The following is a 19,012-nucleotide window of genomic DNA, read 5'->3' as shown; positions in this document are numbered from 1 at the left end:
TTAATCAACTCTAAAAAAAAAATTAGCTTATGGAGGAAAAATCCATAGCAAACACGTTAGTGGTAACGCAATTTTAAAAGTCAGTTGCATTTTGAACCTTACGGGTTCTATTAACACACATGGAAGCTGAAACTGGATCCTGAAATGTCTTGACAGTGTGTATCTAATTCAATATATTTTGTTTTCAAAAAAATAAAATAACAAAACTCTCAAGCGGTTTAACAGTATTTAGCAGTGCCAGCAGACTTTCCATTCCATTAAAATCTGTTTTAAATGGAAGTAGCTTGTTCTAAAAACATTTTTCTGCTGATGTCACTGAGTTTTTTTATTTTTTCCTAATAAAAAATGTTTGCATTAGAGTGGCTTCATGACAGGAAATCCCTGTGAAGAAGTGTGTCTCGGTGATCTGTTTCTGCCTTAGAAGGAAATTGCTATTCCAGACTGTGTTGTGGGGAGGAAAAGCCACTTTGGTTTTTTTTATCCCATAAATTTTTCAACATATGCTGCTAGAGCTTGGAATATACGTGAACTGATTCCTGTTAGAGGCCTACTCTAGAAATAGGTGTTTTATCCCAGTGCACAGAGCACATTTCAACTTTTTTTTATTTGAAAAATACACCCATCCCTCCTTTTTGAAAATGCTCATTGTTCCATATGCATATACGAAAGGGCAAATCCTCTTCCTCACACGAAGGAGTACTGCTGCCCTCTCACCAGGATTTGCCCCATTTTTCAATAGCATGGAAGAGTATACACAACTCGTTAGTAAGTACAGATTATATTTTAAATTACGTTTTGACAATGCTGAATTTTTTTCCCAACAATTTTACAGATATATCACTGTGGCAGTGCGGATTAGAGATGTAATAGTGTAGTCGATTAACAGATAAGCAAAAGCTTAAAGTTTAATGCTGTAGAATACATGCATTTTCTTCACCTTCCCCCCCCCCCCCCCCCACACACACACACACACACACTCCTCCAACCACCACTTGCCAGTAAATTTTTTAGCAGGCTGTCCAGCAGCCCAGCTCAGTCCTGACTTGAAATGGGTCTGAGACCTACCCCTGCTATGGCTCTTCCTTTAAAGTGTATTTGGAGCCAGCCAGGCAGGCAGGCAGCCCGGCTCAGTTCTGGCTCATACCAGGTCTGGGAGCTCCCCCTAGACAAGAGCTGCTGCCACCCCGCGCTGCTGCCTCTTTATCAGAGGTAGCAGCTCAGGGAAGCCAACAGTTGGTCCACAAGGGGAGCTGATTTTTAAACTGGCTCCCACCTCACACCCTGCGCTGCTGCCGCCTCTGATGCAGCATCAGCATGGAGTGGCAGGGGGCTCCTCAGGAGTGAGGCTGGAGCACACTGGCTGCCAGCTTCACCCCCAGGGACTATAGAATAGTCGACTAACTGATAAGATTTCATGAAGTTACTCAACTATTCAATTAACCGATATTTAACACCCCTAGTATGGATACTGATCTTGCATTGATATAGTGGCTTTCTTCCAAAGAGTCTCCCCAGACACTTTATACATTCTATGAAAATAGAGAAATTGCTTCCAACAACCACTGAATTGCAGCCATTGCGGAGGTGAAACATGGCAGCTACTTGCAATGTTACATGGTAATTCAGGAGATAGTTAAGTCAACTCAATATAACTGCCCTCTTACATGACATTTACCCTGGCCATGTGGGATTTTAATTACCACAGATTGGCAGTATGGTCAGGACCTGATTACATTTCATCTGAAATAGGGCGCTTCCAGTTGCAGTTTCCCTAATACCACACCAATGTGTTGGTCTATGCTGATTACAAAAAGAGACCCATCTACTGAATCAGTATGACTGTGCTTAGATAATGAGTGGAAGCCAAGATCTGAAGGGGATATTTCAGGCATTCATGTTGTGTGGAAGAGCCACTGTTAGATAAGGCTGTGGCATCCCCCAGCATCCACTAGAATGAATGAAACTTGGAAATACATAAGCCTGGGAATTCTTTCCCTCAAATGGCCAATGGGAATATCACTTTAAATCTGCATAGGAATAAAAGCTCTGTGTTTTGTAAGAGGTGGCAGAACTACTCTCTTTAATCCTGCCTCTGAGATGTAGTGGTGGCAAATTTCAAATGTGGCTTGTGCCACTGGGACCAATGGAGTACAGGTTGACACCCCTTTCCCCTAGGTTTGGGGTGGGGATTCTGTGCTGCTCCTTCGCCCGAGAAAGCTTCTCTCCTGACAGCCTTCTGTTCCAGCACAACTCCTCTTCCTGCTATGAGAATTCACAATAGGCTCAGCCTATCAAAGTGCAAGTCGGGAGTTGTAAGTTCTCAGATGGGATTGTCTGGTTGTGAAAGCATCCTGATTGTCTAAGTGCAGGACCAGGGCAGTTCCCGATGGTTCACCCTGCTCAGAGCTAACTTTGCCTGGCATCTCTTCAACTGAGCAAGCTTGAGCAGAGTCCTGCTTGGAATGTCCACTGAAGCCCTTTCTGCTTTGTATTAACACTGCAGATTTGTTTTGTGTCTTTTTTTCCCTCTTTGTTCAACATTTCTTGGATGTGCTTAATGGATTCTGATATTTTTCTCGGGGCATTTAAGCATTGGCGAGTGAGCAGTGTCCTCAGGGGGATTCCTTGGCAGATCCTTGTCCGAGCAGCTAGAACTGGCTTCTAAGAGCAGTAAATTTCAGCTGCCTTTCCATCCAAGGCCTGGCTCATTTAATATCCCCCACTCCTCCACCCTCTTTCCTCCTTCCATCTTTAAAGCAGGAGATATTCCAGCCAATGTATTCGTCATGTTTCCGAGCTTCCCTGCGGCTTGATTTATACAGAGAGGTCTAGGGAGAGAGATTCCAGAGCTATATGCTGAGTGTGAACTCCCTGAAGGAGTGCAGCAGGGTGCACTAGCCTGGTACAACCCAACAGTATGAGTTGGTTCCCAAGTTTAAACAGAGACCTGGAAAGAAATCCCATAGATTCAAATGGGGAAAGTGCAACAGTTTCACTACTATTGCACACTTGCAAATGGAACTGGTGAAATGTGTGAGGCTGTGCTTTCCAGGAACAGAAGCTGAGAACTTGTGTGAGGAATACAGAAAGAAAGCCTGTGAATTGACTTTTGTGTTGGGTGGTATCAGCTTGCTTTTCTGTGCTTCAGAAAGTTGTTACTACAGGCATCTGTGTGAGGTTTGCCTAGTGGAATTTCTGAAACATTTCCTATTACCTCCCTGTAATTACCATTCTTGTATTTTGCCACAGACTGACCTTAAGCAACTTACTTAAACCCAAATTTTTAGTAATGGCCACTGATTTTTTGGGTCCTGCCATTTTTGATTGCCCATAATGACACAGACACTGAACACCATAGAGCCTATAGACTTCAGTGGGAGAAAGGAGTGTGCGGCCCATTTGTATCAAGATCAGAGCTGAGAAAAGGGGGCATCAAAAATCAGTCACTTTTGACATTTTTAAGTTTAAGTTTAACACTTTTGACATTCTGTGAGAGGGGTGTAACAGGACCTACTTCAGACTGTTTTCAAGTTTAAAGGTATTTCCACTTTAAGTGTGTTTAAAATGTGAGGTCATAAGATAAAAGATGTTGTAACGAATGTCACATTTCCTATTTCAAATTAAAAATCAGGAACTTAGCCAGCCAGGTTCTTAGCTGGGGTAAATTGTCATAGCTTCATTGATTTTAATTGAGCCATAACAGTTCACGCAAATTGAAGATCTAATCCAGTATATCCAGGTGGGCCCCAAACTATGCGCAGGGAGGATAAGTGGCCAGTAGCATGCACAGCAGATCAAGTTACACACAGATTTTTCTATGTATAGTTGCACAGTGATCAGTGTCATCTCGTTAATTAAGGTCCAGAAAGAACCCCAACTGTTTGTTCTCACATTGGCACTTTGATAGTGCCTTTCCCTTTTTATTTAAATAATGGCTATGTAACCAAAAAGGAAACTAGTAACAAACAAAGACTGATTGTATTTTTATAGTGATCTTGAAAAAAAATTAACTACCTTAAAATATTAACTCTTTTGTCCAAATTCACGCTTTACTCCTCAGACACAGTGTATAATTTTTGGCATAAGTTTTTTTTATTAGTGAAGCAAGTACAATTTATGGTAGATATTACAATAGAGTGGATAACAAAAGTTGATGCTCACAGAGGATTATTTTTCTCTGGATGTTAGTTTAAGTTACACAAGCTACAGTAAAATGAATATTAAATCTATACTTAGACCAACCTCACTAAAATATTTAAATGAAAGACAATCCTTTCATGCTTATGTATGTTCCATTAGCATGGTAAAAAGTCTTTCTTTATTTTTCCAGAGCATATGAGATCATTGAAGTATGGAGAGTTGGCAGCTTTTCCATATGCTCCGAGACTGTTTGAATTTAGTGCTCTCTCTAAGGAGGAGACATTATTTGGTATTTTGAAGTAGTATTTGTTGCTGGATCTTACATGATAGGGTTGGTTTTTTATCAGTGTGAAACCTGATTTACATTAGGCTCCAGTATCTTACCCTGTATTTCTTGTTCATATTGTGTCACTCAAGAAAATGTAGGGAATTCTTGTAAACAATCTCAGTAGTGATTGCAGCAGAAATGATGGAAGACCAGAAAAAGGGTGCAGAAAATAGAAAATACAAAGGGTAGAAATCCAAACTAATTGGTGCATATAAATGCAGAGTTGAAAAATTAAAGCAATTCTTTTTTAGAGTTCAAATTCTCATTTATTTAGCAGCCATTCTAAACAAATTTAATCCCTGGAGAAAGTGAAAAAGGCTTTGCAGAAACATGGAGGATTTGTGATGAGAATGGAATTTAATTTGTAATGCAATTTGTAATTTATTGGTCAAATTCTGGTAATGGATGTATTGGCCTCCAAAACAGCTGGACACACATACTGCAAGAGCAGCAATAATCCTCATCTATGTTCTGGCTCTGCTACAACTGAGGCATGGGCAGTCAGGCCTGCTGGTTGGAGCTGGTAGCCAGGAACTGGATTTGGGAGCCAGGATCAAGAGCCAAGGTTAGAGCTGGTGCCAGGTGCAGGAGTGAGAGCCAGAATTGGGAGCCAAAGCTAGAGGTTGTAGCTACAATGGGAGCCAAAGAGCGGAACCCAAATTGGAGCCAGAGTCAGGAGCCAAGTGGGGCTGGAGCAGACTGGAACAGGACAAGAGCAAGGCAGACACAGGAGTCGCTGCTGCTGAGCTGAAAAAACAGGCCTGCTGGCACCCTTCAACCGATCAGATGGGCTGGCCAATCAGGCTGTCCTACCGCAACCTGTCTGAGGTCACTAATTTCCCTGGAGGGTGAGCTGGCTGGTCCTCAGATTCAGAGGAAGGTGCTTATTCCTGACAATACTCCACACAACACTGCCAGGGACAATTTCTAGGGGCCATTGGCCCTGGCTTCTCACGATGAGCACAGTAGGCAGATGTGAAGCAGGGACATACTATGCTGCCTCCCACAACAGGGCATCAGGATCAGAGCCTTCCCAACCGAGTTGGTAGCAAAGCCAACTTTTTGCTTGCTTGCTTGCTTGCAGTCCAGAATCTGTTAGAGTAGCTATTTCCTCTTATTCTTGGACAGATCCGGTGACAGGTTGGACTGAGTGGGAAACCGGTTTTAGGAGGGAGACACAGAATCCCGGATGGGTTTTCATTGACTCCAGTAGCTGCAATTTGAACATCACCATGTTAATTTGCTCCACAGTCTTGAATAAACCTACATATTGATGGTCTCACTGGGCTGATGGTGGGCTTGGCTGGATGTTTCTGGTTAAAAATCAGACCCTGTCTCTCACAGTAATGTCAGCTGTCCTTGATTAGCGTAGCACTGGTAGATCTCTCTTTTTCCAGATGTTATGTGAGTTCCCATTGTTCATGGTGCAGGTGTGTGGTAGGGATGTAAAACTGTAGTTGATTAACCGATAAGCTTCTAGGGTAATGATATAGACCAGTGTTTCTTAAACTTTTTAAGACCAAGAAACACTAAATTTTTGTTGCGCAAAAAAAAAAAAAAGTCAGAAGAAAATAATAGAGGGGAAAAAAGGGCCGGGGGAAAGTTATTGAACACAAAAAAATAGTCACCTGCCCCTTCAAGGGTGGCCATTTTGAACACTGTTGTTCTCCGCGGCACACCTCTGACAATTTAAGAAACACTGCTCTAGACGACACACATTTCCCTCCCTTCCTCCTCCCTGCCCCCAGAAGCAATACATTTTTAAGCAGGCTGGCCAGCAGTTCGACTCACGCCAGGTCCAGGACCTATTCCTGCTGTAGCTCTGCATTTAAAGCATGTTAGGAGCCTGGCTCAGTTCTGGTTCGCGCTGGGTCTGGGAACTCAGACCATCCTCCCCTTCATCCCCAATGGGCTGCTGCCATCCCGCACTGCTGCCTCTCTATCAGAGGCAGCAGCACAGGGCGACAAGCAGCCAGTTTGCAAGAGGAGCTGGTTTTTAAACTGGCTCCCCTCACGGACCAGCTCCCACCTGGCACCCCACGCTGCTGCCGGTCTTGCCCCTGAGGATTATAGAATAGTCGACTAACCGATAAGAATTCATGAGGTTACTCGACTATTCAATTAACTGATATTTAACATCCCTAGTGTGTGACCAGATCTGCTGCTGTCTGCTGATAATTTAGGAAACAACAGAAGGTATTGCTCCAGGATCTGATTTACCTATTCTGTCAATTCCTTTGGTCTACATGCTGCATTTAGGAGCTTAAAAGCTCATGCCCAAATGCAGCCAATAAATGATGGACCTAAGTCTCAGACAATGCCAATTTGGATGTTTATGGAGCTGGAAGCTTATGTTCTAAAAAGGGACCAAGCTGGTAGGGACTGCATCAGATGGAACAAAATGTGCCACCTTGGTCAACATGCACCATGCAACTGGAGAAAAAAGGCAAACTCATGATGAAGTCCAGAGACATAGTGGAGCAGGGCTGGGGTAGGGTTGGCAGCACCTGGAGGAGAAGTCAAGTAGCATCATGTATGGGTACTTGGTTCCAGAGCAAAGATTTCATCGGGAAATATGTAAGCCTTTGAAGGTAACACATGCCTGGCCAACAGCAGCTCAGTGAAACCAAGCTCCATGTTTTTATTTACCCAAAGTGACCAATGAACAGCATCTTATGGCAGTTTCAAGACTTGGACTTCAGGTGACCCATCAGGGATATAGGTTAATTGCCCATGATAGAGGATTCCATTCTGTAATTGGAAACTTGAAGCAGGCCGGGTATCTGCATTGTGCTAGGCGTGGTGGATATGGGAATGGATCATGAGGAGCAGTAACTGAATGATGGCTTTTGTCCATAACACCATTGAGAAAACTGGATGGTTGAAGGAGGTTCTGTGTAGTGTTCAATGTACTTCTTTTTGCAAGGAGAAGTATCTGCCTTTCTGTTTCTGGCACACAGGCGGTAAGTGACAACAAATGTGAATCAGGTAAAGTATTGTGACCTGTAGATCTGATGCTGATTTAAGTTTTGGGCCGTGCTGAGAGGTTTCAAGTTCTTGTGGTCAGTGAGGCCCTTAACTAGGAACTGAGTTGTTCTTAGGAGGTGACACCACTTTCAAAGGCTGCCTTGATCTCCAGTAGCATTTTATCCCACATGTCACAGCTTCTTTCTGCCAGGATTAACTTTCATGATTAAAAGGCATATGAGTGGAGCTGATTACAAATGGGCCCATGTAGTGACAGTATAGCTATAGTAGTGAAATAAGATGCATTGACCTCTACTGTGAATAACATGGTGGGGTCCGGATAGACAAAGATGGGAGTTATGGTAAAAGCTCTCTCTAGTTGGTCAAAGGTGGATTGAGCCTCAAGAGTTCAGACAAAGTAGATTCTCTACCAGAGAGCGTTCATAGTGGCTACCAGGCAGGAAAATACACTGATAAAATGCTGATGAAAGTTGGCAAAACGGAGGAATCATTGTACCCTTTGCATGTCTCTCAAGCTATCTACCATTTTTGAAGGGACAGCTCTATGTGGATCCCTACTCTAGTCCAATTCACACTTCCCCAGCTTACCTTAAAGGTCATTCTGGTAGTGTCTTTCCAAGGTACAGGGTGTGTACTGTTTGTGGAGGTCCTTGGGGAGGATGAAGATATTATTGGTAGATCATGATTAATTCATCCAGTGTGTGTGTGTCTCGGTCTCACTGATGAAATGTTGGAATATTGTAGGGGCATTGCTCAATCCAAAAGCCATTACTAAGTACTCACAGTACCCACATCAGATGTGGAAGGCAGTCTTCCATTCAACCCCTTCATACACACAGACCATATAATAAGTCCCACCAAGGTTCAGCTTGATAAAGATCAGATTCTTTGAGTTATTCTTGGAAAGCCAGAATCTCAGGCCTTGAGAAGGAATAAATACATCCGAAAGGAACTTTCTCTCTTGGCTGGAAGTCAAAGGGGGCAATTTAGTGATGATGTAGCAATAGTATCTTAGCCACTTTCTTGATGAATACATCTGCCAGGTCCCTGTACCTCACCTACTACTATGGGTGCTACATCTGCTGACAAAGGTGGTTCTGACCTATTCTCCTTTGTTCCAGAATTCTGGGGGGTGTTGAGGGTTTTTCCAGTTTAAACTACGGATGGAGTGTGGCACGGAAGTGGGTTCAGTGAGAGAAGATTGCCAGCAAAGAAGAGCCCGTCGCTTCCCCAACTGAATATGTAGCTCCTGCTTAGTGAGCTATGAGCAGCTGAGAGAGACTGGTGAGTGAACCAGGACAAACTGCAGGGCTTTGTGATGGTCCTTTGGGTTGTGACTTTCAAAGGTGCACTCTCTTTCATGTAATCAGGCCAGATGAGAGGGCAAAAACCAGTCAGGAAGGGCCTTATGCTGTGTCAGGATCCCCTGTACCCAAACAAACTTCAGGTGCATAAAGTTAACAGAGGTGGCGGACTCAACCAGTACGTCTAGACGGACTTGTGTATGGAAGAGTGTCACAAACAAAGCAGAAGCTGGAAGGGTACTAGCCACTGGATGGATGCCTCAAGAGTCCCTGTGGACAAGGGCAGCCTCTGTGTGCTAAAATGAGGGGAGGAAATCCAGCTAAGCTTGTATCCCTCTATCACGGCTGGGATGTTGGCTGGGATGTTTCCTTATCAACATGGGGCAGGTCTGAAGTGGGCAGGACAGAGTGAAATGCCCAGGTTGCCCCCAATATACACACACACACAGACTGCCCGCCCACTGCTGAGTCGTCTTCCCTTTGGAAAGGCAGTTCTGTCAACCTGTAGGGAATCAGGCTGCAGCATGAATGCAGGCGATTGGTGGTTGGGGACTGGGATGGGTGAGTTCACCCTTCTCTTGTTATGAAGGGGTTAAGGTAGTTTGAGAAGGGGGCTAATTAACCCAACAGGTAGCAGCTGAGAGGAACCAGGTGGCCAAGCAATCTCCTGGTTCAGGGAGGGAGGCCAGCTGGGGAGTAAAGAGCTGGACTGGAAGGACAAAGACAGGAAATTCAGTGCAGAGGGGAGTGCCAGGAGAGAGGCTGCATTCGCTCCTTGGAAGCAGGGAGCTATGTCTGGGGCTACAGAAGCAAGTAGCCTACACTTAATGCTTGTGAAGCCGGCAAACCTAGACTGTTGTGGGCTGGTAAGGAAACAGCTCAGAAAGCGGCAGGTCTAAAAGGGAACAGCCCATGGATGCTGACTAGAGGGTCCCTGCCCCAGAACGCAGAATAGAGGGTGGGCGTTAGCAAGCCCCTAGATGTGGCACCACGGGGCAGTGAATGTGAAGACTGCCTAAGATTTCTGAAGAAAGACTTGGATACCCTGGAAGGGGAAATGTGTATGACAACTTGCTGGAGGGCTAAGTCACAAGGAGGTGGCAGCTGCTCATGGAGCAAGAGAGTGGCTGCAGACCCAGAGAGATGGCGTGCAACTGCAGGAATGGACCTCAATCCCCAGCGGCAGGAGTCGTCACCCTCAGAGTGGCGACTTGATCCCCCTGAAACAGGGCCCTCAAAACCAGCATGGCTCAGAATGTCACCCTCCTTTCTTATGGCATTCAGACAGGCAGCTGTCAGTTTTAGTGGACAGATCAATAAGTGTCCAGGACAGTCAGAGGCAGTATCCAAGTCAGCTCATCCTTCGTATCATTATTAAGAGACAGTGCTGAAAAGGAGGCCACAGGCATACAAAAGAGTAGTGGAGGGAAAAGTGTATTAGCCCCAGATTAAATAGGCCTGTAGTCCCAGGGTAAACTAGCAAGGCCTGACCCAGAACCAGCAGGAATCTGCTAGAATCCATCAGAGCAATCAGGCCAATTAAAACACCTGGATCCAATTAGGAGGCTCTCAAATTTAAGGGGGTTGGGTTAATCCGAACACCTGGGGGCTCAGTAAGAACCAGTTGAGACGGGCTTTAAAAAGGCTTTTCTGTTTGCTCAGTGTGAGAGGAAGGAGCTGATGAGAGGAAGTGTGGTGGAGAGTCTGGGAGAAGAACAGCCAAGCAGCTACCAGGAGGAAGAACCTGTGGTGAGGAAGGTGCTGGGGAAGAGTCCCAGGGATGTGTAGCTGTCACATAGAGGAGACTTTACAGACCGCTATTGTTAGTGTCCCTGGTCTGGACCCAGAGTAGAGCATGGGCCTGGGTTCTCCCCATTTCAGTATGAGGAAAAGACTGGCTGTGGTACAAGGACAAGAGTTTGTCCCACCCCGTACAACTTGGAGGGCGTACAGAAGCTGAAGTTTGGTTCCCCTGTTTCCCCACACTGGCCAATGATGAGTCGCTCAACAAACCGCAAGCTGGTATCTAAACTGAGGGCTGCTGTGAGCCTCTGAGGCAAGTGGAGGACTCACCAAGGTTGAGGGGGAGCTTTGTCACAGTGCCTTGTTCCATCCTGTGACTGCCACTAGGTGCTGGAAGTGAGCAGTGTAGTTAGTGGCCAACTGAGGGTGTCTGCTCTACGGTCTGGAGTGTGGCGTCTGCCATGCATGTTCAGTTTGGGTTGCCAAAAACCACTATGACACAGCTTGGACAAAATCGTCAATCCAATTTGAGATGGGGCTAGATTTTCCGAGGCATGGGGAGGCCCAAGCCAATGCTCCACGGTCCCCAAGCCAACAGTCCCCACCTTGGCCTTGTAGGTAAAAATGTCTGAGCACAGGAGAGAGAGGAATGGTAATAGAGATGTAGCCGTGTTAGTCTGGTCTTGCTGAAACAAAAAACAGGACTATACAGCACTTTAAAGACTAATAAGATGGTTTATTAGGTGATGAGCTTTCATGGGCCAGACCCACTTCCTCAGATCAAATTGTGGAAGAAAATTGGCACGACCATATATACCAAAGGGATACAATCAAAAAAAGTGCACACGTATAAAATTGACAAATCAGATTTTAGAACAGAGGGAGGGTGAGGGGTGGAGGTTAGTGTCTATGAGATAATGAAATTAGGGGTGATAATTGGGGAAGCTATCTTTGTAATGGGTAAGATAATTAGCATCTTTGTTAAGGCCCATTCGTAAAGTGTCACATTTAAGCATAAATGACAGTTCTGCGGCTTCGCTTTGTAGTCTGGTGTTAAAGTCTCTTTGAAGCAGGATGCATGTAATAAGGTCACTGAGACAATGCCCAGTCTGGTTGAAGTGGCAAAGACATCACCGGTCTAGAAACCCAATGGGACTTTCCTGTGACCACAGAACTTACTAGGCTAAGGTATCATTGGCTGTCAGTAGGTCTGGGTCACAGGTGGTACGGCTTGTGTGTGCAAAAGCAATATTCTGCATCTGCAATATTGCAAAGGCAAAATTCTGTGTCTGTAGATTCTGCAAGGCACCCACAAGCTCAGCCGAGATGCTGGCTCTGGATTGCGGACAGTCAGGTCTAGTGCTTGGAGCTGGAGTCGAGTCGGAGTCAGGAACCAGGCGTCAAGCCAGGGTGCAGCATTGGAATTAGGTGTCAGGAGCTGAGGCTGCCAGCAGCAAGTAGGGAAGGAGGGCTGGAGAGGCCTGAGGCGGGACAGGAATAAAGCTCTGCAGCCAGGGCTCAGCACAAGACAGGCACAGGCGTAATTGCAGCTGCGGGCATAAGCCCTGAGCAGCCAGTAAAGGGCAGCTGAGCTCAAAAAAGCAGGCCTGATAGTTCCTGCTGCAGCCCAGCTGGCTACATTAATCTGCCTGGAGGCTGGGCTGGCTAGACCTGAGGATCAAGTGAAGAAGCTCGCTCCTGATCCGAACAAATTCCATGCAGGCTGGAGTAATGTGAGTGGGAGAAAAGGAGGAGCGACTGCAAACACGCTCGGTTCGGAACAGTGCACACGTAACATGAGTCCAGCTTCCTTTTTGAGGGCCTAGGGCATGGCCTTGTTGCAGTTCAAAGGGTGCCAGTGTAAGGTGACTGTTGGCCCCTTACTAAAACTCAGTGTGTCAGCGGGGAGTGGAGGGAGGTTGGCTCGCTAGCTAGCCCTCAGTACCAAAAGAAGGGGAACAATCTATGAGAAATCAGGACCCTGAGACTGACAGTGCCCAGAAACAATGGGAAGAAACCAACACTCCAGGTCAGCCTGATTGTCAGGGCAGCAGACTAATGAGGGGGTCAGGAGCTTGTGGAAGGGGTTCCATCCTCCATGTGAGCTGGATTTGCCTGGGTCAGACGGAGTGAGGCTGAGCTGGAGAGCAGAGCCAGGCCAGGCAGAGAGAACCAGAGAGCAGGGCTGCAGCCATGAAGCCAGAGGGGCAAGAGAAGCAGCCCTAGAACCTGAAGGTAGTGCAACAGAGAGTGGAGGTGGAGCAGTTCAGAGCCAGGTGCAGTGAGCAGCAGGGGAGAGCATGAGGCGCGGGCTTTGGGCAGAGACTCAGGACAGGGTGATGCCACCAGCCAAGAGGCTTCACAGTCCAGACCTTGAGGGGGATTGTACCTGGACAGAGGGGCTGATGCTGGAAAGAAGGTTCTGCTGCCTAGAGCCTCCTGGTTGTGTGGCCCATTGCCAGAGCAAGTGTCCGATCTGCAGCATTCCTGCGGCACAGCCACGGCCGGGGAAGGAGGCCTGGGACCCACAAGGAACAGACTATGACCTACCCTTACGCTCCAGAGACTGTCTCTGTGATGTCCCCATGCTGCAGAGTGGCATTATTCTGTAACCATTCCCCTTTTTCCTTATTCTTTTTAATAGATTGTATTTGCTTTGAACTGTACATAATGATCCGTGGGTCAGGGAGGCTTCTGGGTAAAGGGAGTGGGAGCTCAGCTCATTTCACTGGGGTAGTGTAGAAGTGAGAGAAGTTTCCCCACAATAGCTGGACCATTCCCCTCTTATGTGACCAGAGAGACAACATCTGCAATGCTCTCTTGCTGCCAGCTGCAGGCTTGCAGTCAGTACCACTGGCACGGATGTGGCCCCTTGTGTGAGAGGTGAGTGCCTATGCCCCTGCCAACTTCCAAAACCATTGCAGTGGGCAGAGTAGGTGATGCTCTTTTTAAAGGAATGTTACAGCTTGATCTGCAACAGCTGGGTTAAACCTAAAACAGTGTGGCAAAAAACGAAATATCTGTACAGACAAGTCCGAGAAGATTTATAGACGCTTATTTGCTTCTGCACTCTCCAGCTCAGATTAACAGCCTATGTCACCACCTCTCTCCCCATTTTTTGTTTAAATTACACTGGCAGCCAATCTATCTCCTATGGTATTTGTGATGCTGTAAAACAAAACTGCCTTTTTCTTGGCCCTCTTTATATGCCCTCAGCTCCAATGAGCAACATTGAGTATTTAACGTCACATGTTTCTCAAGTAAGTGGGCAAATCAGGTTGCCTGTGAGAGAGTGGTGCTTTTGTGAGCAGGTGTTGAATTCTTTGTTTTCCAGTGCATAGCAGAAGGTAAAGGAGTAAGAATATTCTCACCATGTATACTTTGTGTGCTTATTGAGTGGTTATCCTACTCCAGTCCTCACACCGGCAAAGCCAGAAAACAAAAGCATGACCAGTAATCACGTAGGTTTTATGGCACATTAAGCTTTATGTACATACTGAAGGAAAAGCTTTTTATCCTTTAGTATCCTGTGTGGAAAAGCTCTGGCTGAGCGTTCAGCCTCAGAGACTCACTGTGTCCCACCACACGGCCTCTTTCTTGTTACTAGAGTCAGGGCTCTCAGCCTACCGAGCCACACTCATCACTGGCTAGTCCATAATATGGGAGTGAAATCCCTCTATACTCCTGGTCTCCCTATCCAGGCACAGACTCTATAGCAGTGTTGGGAAGGAACCCAGGGCAGCCCAGAACTCTGGGTTCTGGCCCAGGGACCCTAAGGCAGTGGTAACAGATGGGGTTTGTTCTACTCCCCATATGGCAACTACTTCCCTGGGTCACTTCCCCAAACGGTCCCTCCTAGTACTTTTCCTCTGGTACCTGCTCCTCCAACAGGCTCCTCCTGCCTTGCAGCTCTCAGCTCTCACCCAAACTCCTTTCACTCTCAACACTTTGTCTCCTTTCTTCCTCCTCCTGCACCTCCTAATTAACACAAGAGGAGCCCTTTTAAACTAGTCTGAACTGGTTCTTGATTGGCCACAGGTGGTCTGATTAGCCTGATTGCCTTGGCTCTGGAAGACTGCTAATTAGCTCCAGGTGGTGTCACCTGACCTGATTTTCCAGACAGCTTCTGGAAAGTTCCTGCTGGTTCTAGGCCAGCCCCTGTCAGTTTACCCAGGGAACAGAGAGGTACTTAATCTAGGGCTCATGTACTTCTAGGGCTTCTAGCATTCTTCTGTATCCCTCTGACCTGACCCTGTCATGCATAGTTCAAAGAACTGTGTAAGGGAAAGGGATTTTTTTCCTGTTGGCTACTTCACAGTCTGTAGAGTTGGCTTTGGACAAAGACATTGGACACCCTTCTCACATGCAGAAGTGATGAATCTGATGTGGTAAGCGACTAGGACAAAGAGTGGAGAAAAATAGATAATGGGTTTGATCATCCTTCTCTCTTGTGTAGGGGAGTTTCACGGACCTGGACAATGGCAGCTGCGGGAACCCACCAATCACCGCTCCCCTCAGGCTTTTAATCCCCCAGCACATGGCCAGGCAGGGCCTGTGGGAGAAACGGGCAAGCAGCGCTTCTAGGTAAGTGGCCCCCCAGCCACTCCCACTCCGATATCTGCACCCACATAGCCCTCCTCCCAGACCCTGCACCCCAGTCCTCTGCCCTCGGGCACAGTCCAAACCCCTGGCCAGACCCGCTCCAGGCCTGCTGGTCCCCAGCCCGTTTGTGTAGTCCCCAGCTGATTTTTCTGTGGGGTCAGTGGCCCCTAACCCAAGAGAGGTTTCCCACCCCTGCCACAAATACCGGAGGCCCCTGCTTTATAACAGCCCAGTTTACAACCCTCCCCCCCATTATGACCTTTTTCCGAAGTGGGGAAGGGGCCAAAATCCCCCAATTTACGTCCTTGGCCTATTGTAAATGCAGGCTCCAGTTAGGACTAGGGTTGCCAGGTGTCTGGTATTGGCCCTGACAGTCCAGTATTTGTGGCTTCTGTCAGGTGTAAAAAAAAAAAAAAAAAAACCAGAAAATACTGGACCAGTAAAATGTCTGGTATTTTCAGTTTTTCTCAGCTGGAAAGCCGCTTGGGACGTTCTTGCCCTGCCATGTCTGGTGGGGATGGAGAGTGTGAGATTTAAAGGTGCTATGATTATTTTTTGGGGGCGGGGAGGGCACTTTTTTTGCTCAACATTTGGACATCCCTCCTCTTTTTATTAATGCAGAATTTTGTTTAAAAATTAATTACAATATAATTAGAATAAAAATGATCCAACGAAATTAAGTTTCTATCAAATTTACCCAATTCATATTTAATATGAAAATAGCCTTCAAATTATGCATTTGATGCCTTTTTTTCTATTTTTTTTCTCCAAAGGGAGGCCCGGAGAAATTGTGCTGCCCTGGGTCCCGCAAAGCTCTCATCCGCCCCTGCAAAGGGGGGGCCAGGTGCCGATGTACATGGCCAGGCCCCACCCCCTGGGCATGTACATCCCTGCCCTGCCCCTTTTCCCCTTCCACAGTGGCACTCGGCTGACTTCTGCGCCGCTCAGCCGGGCCACCGCGCGGGAGCAAGTGGCACAAGCAGCCATTTGGGCCCTGCACTCCCCATGCAGCACGGGCCGCCCAGAGGGAACAGCCAGCATTTCAGGCAACAGCGCCGCCCAGAGGGAACAGCCAGCATTTCAGGCAACAGCGCCGCCCAGAGGGAACAGCCAGCATTTCAGGCAACAGCGCCGCCCAGAGGGAACAGCCAGCATTTCAGGCAACAGTACCCCCCCCCCCCCCGAGGGAACAGCCAGCATTTTGGCGTTACAGACGTTCAGACACTGGGCTACTAGATACATGATGCCTTCAGTGTCTTGACCAAGGAAGGGGTGTTACTGAGAGAGTTTGGCTCCTCACCATTTAGGCTTTCAAAACCAGAAGTCTAGGCTCCATCTTCTATTTGATGTGTAGCTAGTGTTGAGAGAGAGCAGTGTTACTCAACAAGCCATCTGGGAACCCGCAGTGCTCCCTGTGAGATCACCTGGACACATTTCAGGAAGGTGGCAAGACAGTCCCTGCTATCAAAAATGTTGAGAAACTGTAATGTTGAAGATATGAGCACTGGACTCAGACTCAAGAGATCCAAATTTGTCACTGATCTGCTGGGTGGCCTTGAACAAATCACTTCACCTCCTGGTGCCTCAGTTTCCCCACATGGGACAAGGGGATGATGATGCTGACTCTACTATGCTTTGAGATCTACTAATGAAATGTTATACAAGGCCTAGCTATTATTGTTCTGTTCCTATTGACTTGTGTTTGTCAGCAGCCAGGGCTACTGCATTTGAGAACAGCTGGAGTTTCAAGATTCCACAGTATATAGCTCGTTGCAGTGAATGCAGCCATGGAGGCCACAGGATGGAAGAAAGATGAGTGGGAGGGACAAGAAAAACAGAACATTAGCCCAAACCTCCTGCCCACAATAATTAAGAATGACAGCATAGTGCTATGTGGCTACTTTGGTAGTCTCTTATCACCTTTTGAGACCGGCAACCCCTGTCGCTTTGGAGGAGTAGTTGAAGAAGAATCAAGGTACACTCTAGGGAAAGTAGAAGACTCAGAAAGGTGGGGCAAGCTGTTAAATTTCCTTCCTGCATGCCAGGAAACTCCTGTTAATGCTGGAGAATAAAGAAAGCATTTGATGGCTCTCCTGAAGCCACTTTCCCTACTCATCAATCTGTCTGCTGCCCTTCTCCATTTCTCAAAGCCAGCTGTGGGAAAGCGGCCACCTTCTTCATGAGAAGACCAGGTAACAAGAGTCCCATTCATCAGCCACCAAAATAAGTGGACAGATATAGCAGTGATGGGGATGAGGGAAGAGACCAGAGACTCCAAGAAGAGGGGTTAAGAGAATGTGGAGGGAGGGCTAGATGACTAGCTGGCAATAGGGTAAGCCTGCATAACATGGAAATTCTCCTTTTGCAAGGTTCCCTTCTGAAAAGTATGTCCTTATGCCATATTTAAAATAAATACTGCCACATTCAGCGTTTTCTGCCGTGGGTCTGAATTGGTACACTGTCTGGGATGTAAACAGCCATTACTGTAGTAACTTTGTATGTGTTTAAAGTGTGGCGGTAGAGCTTTTTTTAACTCCTGCCAAAATATCCTGCTGTTTCTATGTAAGCAAAACCTCTAGCCGATATTAATAAACTCAAAGGGCAGCATAGATCCAAAAAGGCAGATGGAGAGACTCACACCTAGTTGAAGGTACCTTTTTTCACTAGAGCAATGGTTTTCCATCTTTTTTCCATTTGCTGACTTCTAAAAAAAATTTCTAATAGAGGTCTGACCCCTGAGGAAATCTTGGATGTAGTCTGCAAACCCCAACAGATCCATGGACCACTGCACTAGAAAGAAGAGTAATCAGAATTCTTAGAAAAGCACATCTTAAATTGCTCTTTCCCCCCACACACCCCGCTGGGAGTCAGCTGCACCAGAAGGGGGCGGGGGAGTCTTGCCAGACTTGGACCCTTCACTGCTTCATCTTTTTCACCATCCAAGAGCAGCAGTGCCACTTTACATTTGGAGAAACTGGCGCTTCTGAATATTCCCTGAGATTTCAGTTTCCACACTGTAGAACTGTTCAGCTTGAGTGCGCTTCTTAGCAGCCTGTTTTCACTCAATAGTGTGGATAAACTGTTGGGCATATTTTAGTTTCATTGAACTCCAAGGGTCAATTTCATGCCTAGTGTTACCTCCTTGATGGGGTGATGAATTTGGCCCCAATGTATATATTTTCCTGCCTACAAATCGGCTTCCCGGTTACGGAAAGGTACCCAGAATACTCAGGCTCACTTCTCTGTCCATGCTGTCCTCTGTGCCAGAAAACTGAGCTGAATTTCATGGCAGTGCCCTCACAGGTCAATCTCTTGGATGTGGGGGGGAGAGGGTAATAGTATGGGAAAGGCAGCCTCCCAATAGTTAAAAAGGCTGGCAAACGAGTCAGGGGGGTGGGATTTGAGCTCTATTTTTTTTCTTCTTGATGTCTAATGAAGACCTGAAAATAGTTTTTGGGAGGTAAAAGAAATTCTTGGTTCATTTTTCTCACCATAAAATGCTCAGATTTTGATTGCCCTTTTCTTCCTTGAAAGACTGTAGGCCCCTGTCTACGCTAGGGAATTTTAGTAAAACATTCCTACCAGTGTTAATGCAAGGTGTACAGCGCTAACATCAGTGGGATTTCTACTGGAGACTAGCATCTTGACTGATGTGATGAGAGAGATGCCAGAAGATCTAGCTGCTGCAATGAGGGAAACAAGATGCCATTGGGACCTTGACTACACTAGATATCCTACTGGTGCAGCTGGTACAACAGTTGCACTCCTGCTGTTTTTTGCTGAAATTCACTGCTTTACACAATATCTGTGGGTCACTAGAAAACCAGGAGAGTTCTAGCCCATGCTAATTAAGTGAAAACTGAGCAATTGAGAAAAGAAATTATTTGTATTTGAATGGTTTAAACCT

The 19,012-nt window shown here is 46.5% G+C and overlaps 1 long non-coding RNA gene across 1 annotated transcript in view; it reads left to right on the top strand.

Annotated features, from left to right (window-relative positions):
* Nucleotides 1-1,113: 1,113 nt before the first annotated feature.
* Nucleotides 1,114-19,012, top strand: part of LOC106732278 (uncharacterized) — a 31,312-nt gene continuing 13,413 nt past the window's right edge. The window contains exons 1-3 of the long non-coding RNA XR_016350290.1: nucleotides 1,114-8,740; nucleotides 10,423-10,509; nucleotides 14,960-15,087. This is a non-coding gene — a long non-coding RNA (uncharacterized LOC106732278). The remainder of the gene's footprint in view (nucleotides 8,741-10,422; nucleotides 10,510-14,959; nucleotides 15,088-19,012) is intronic.

Source organism: Pelodiscus sinensis, chromosome 9, assembly GCF_052426305.1.
Source record: "Pelodiscus sinensis isolate ZL-2025 chromosome 9, ASM5242630v1, whole genome shotgun sequence".
In the NCBI taxonomy this organism is placed as follows: Eukaryota; Metazoa; Chordata; order Testudines; family Trionychidae; genus Pelodiscus; species Pelodiscus sinensis.
This window is presented reverse-complemented; position numbering and strand designations above follow the sequence as displayed.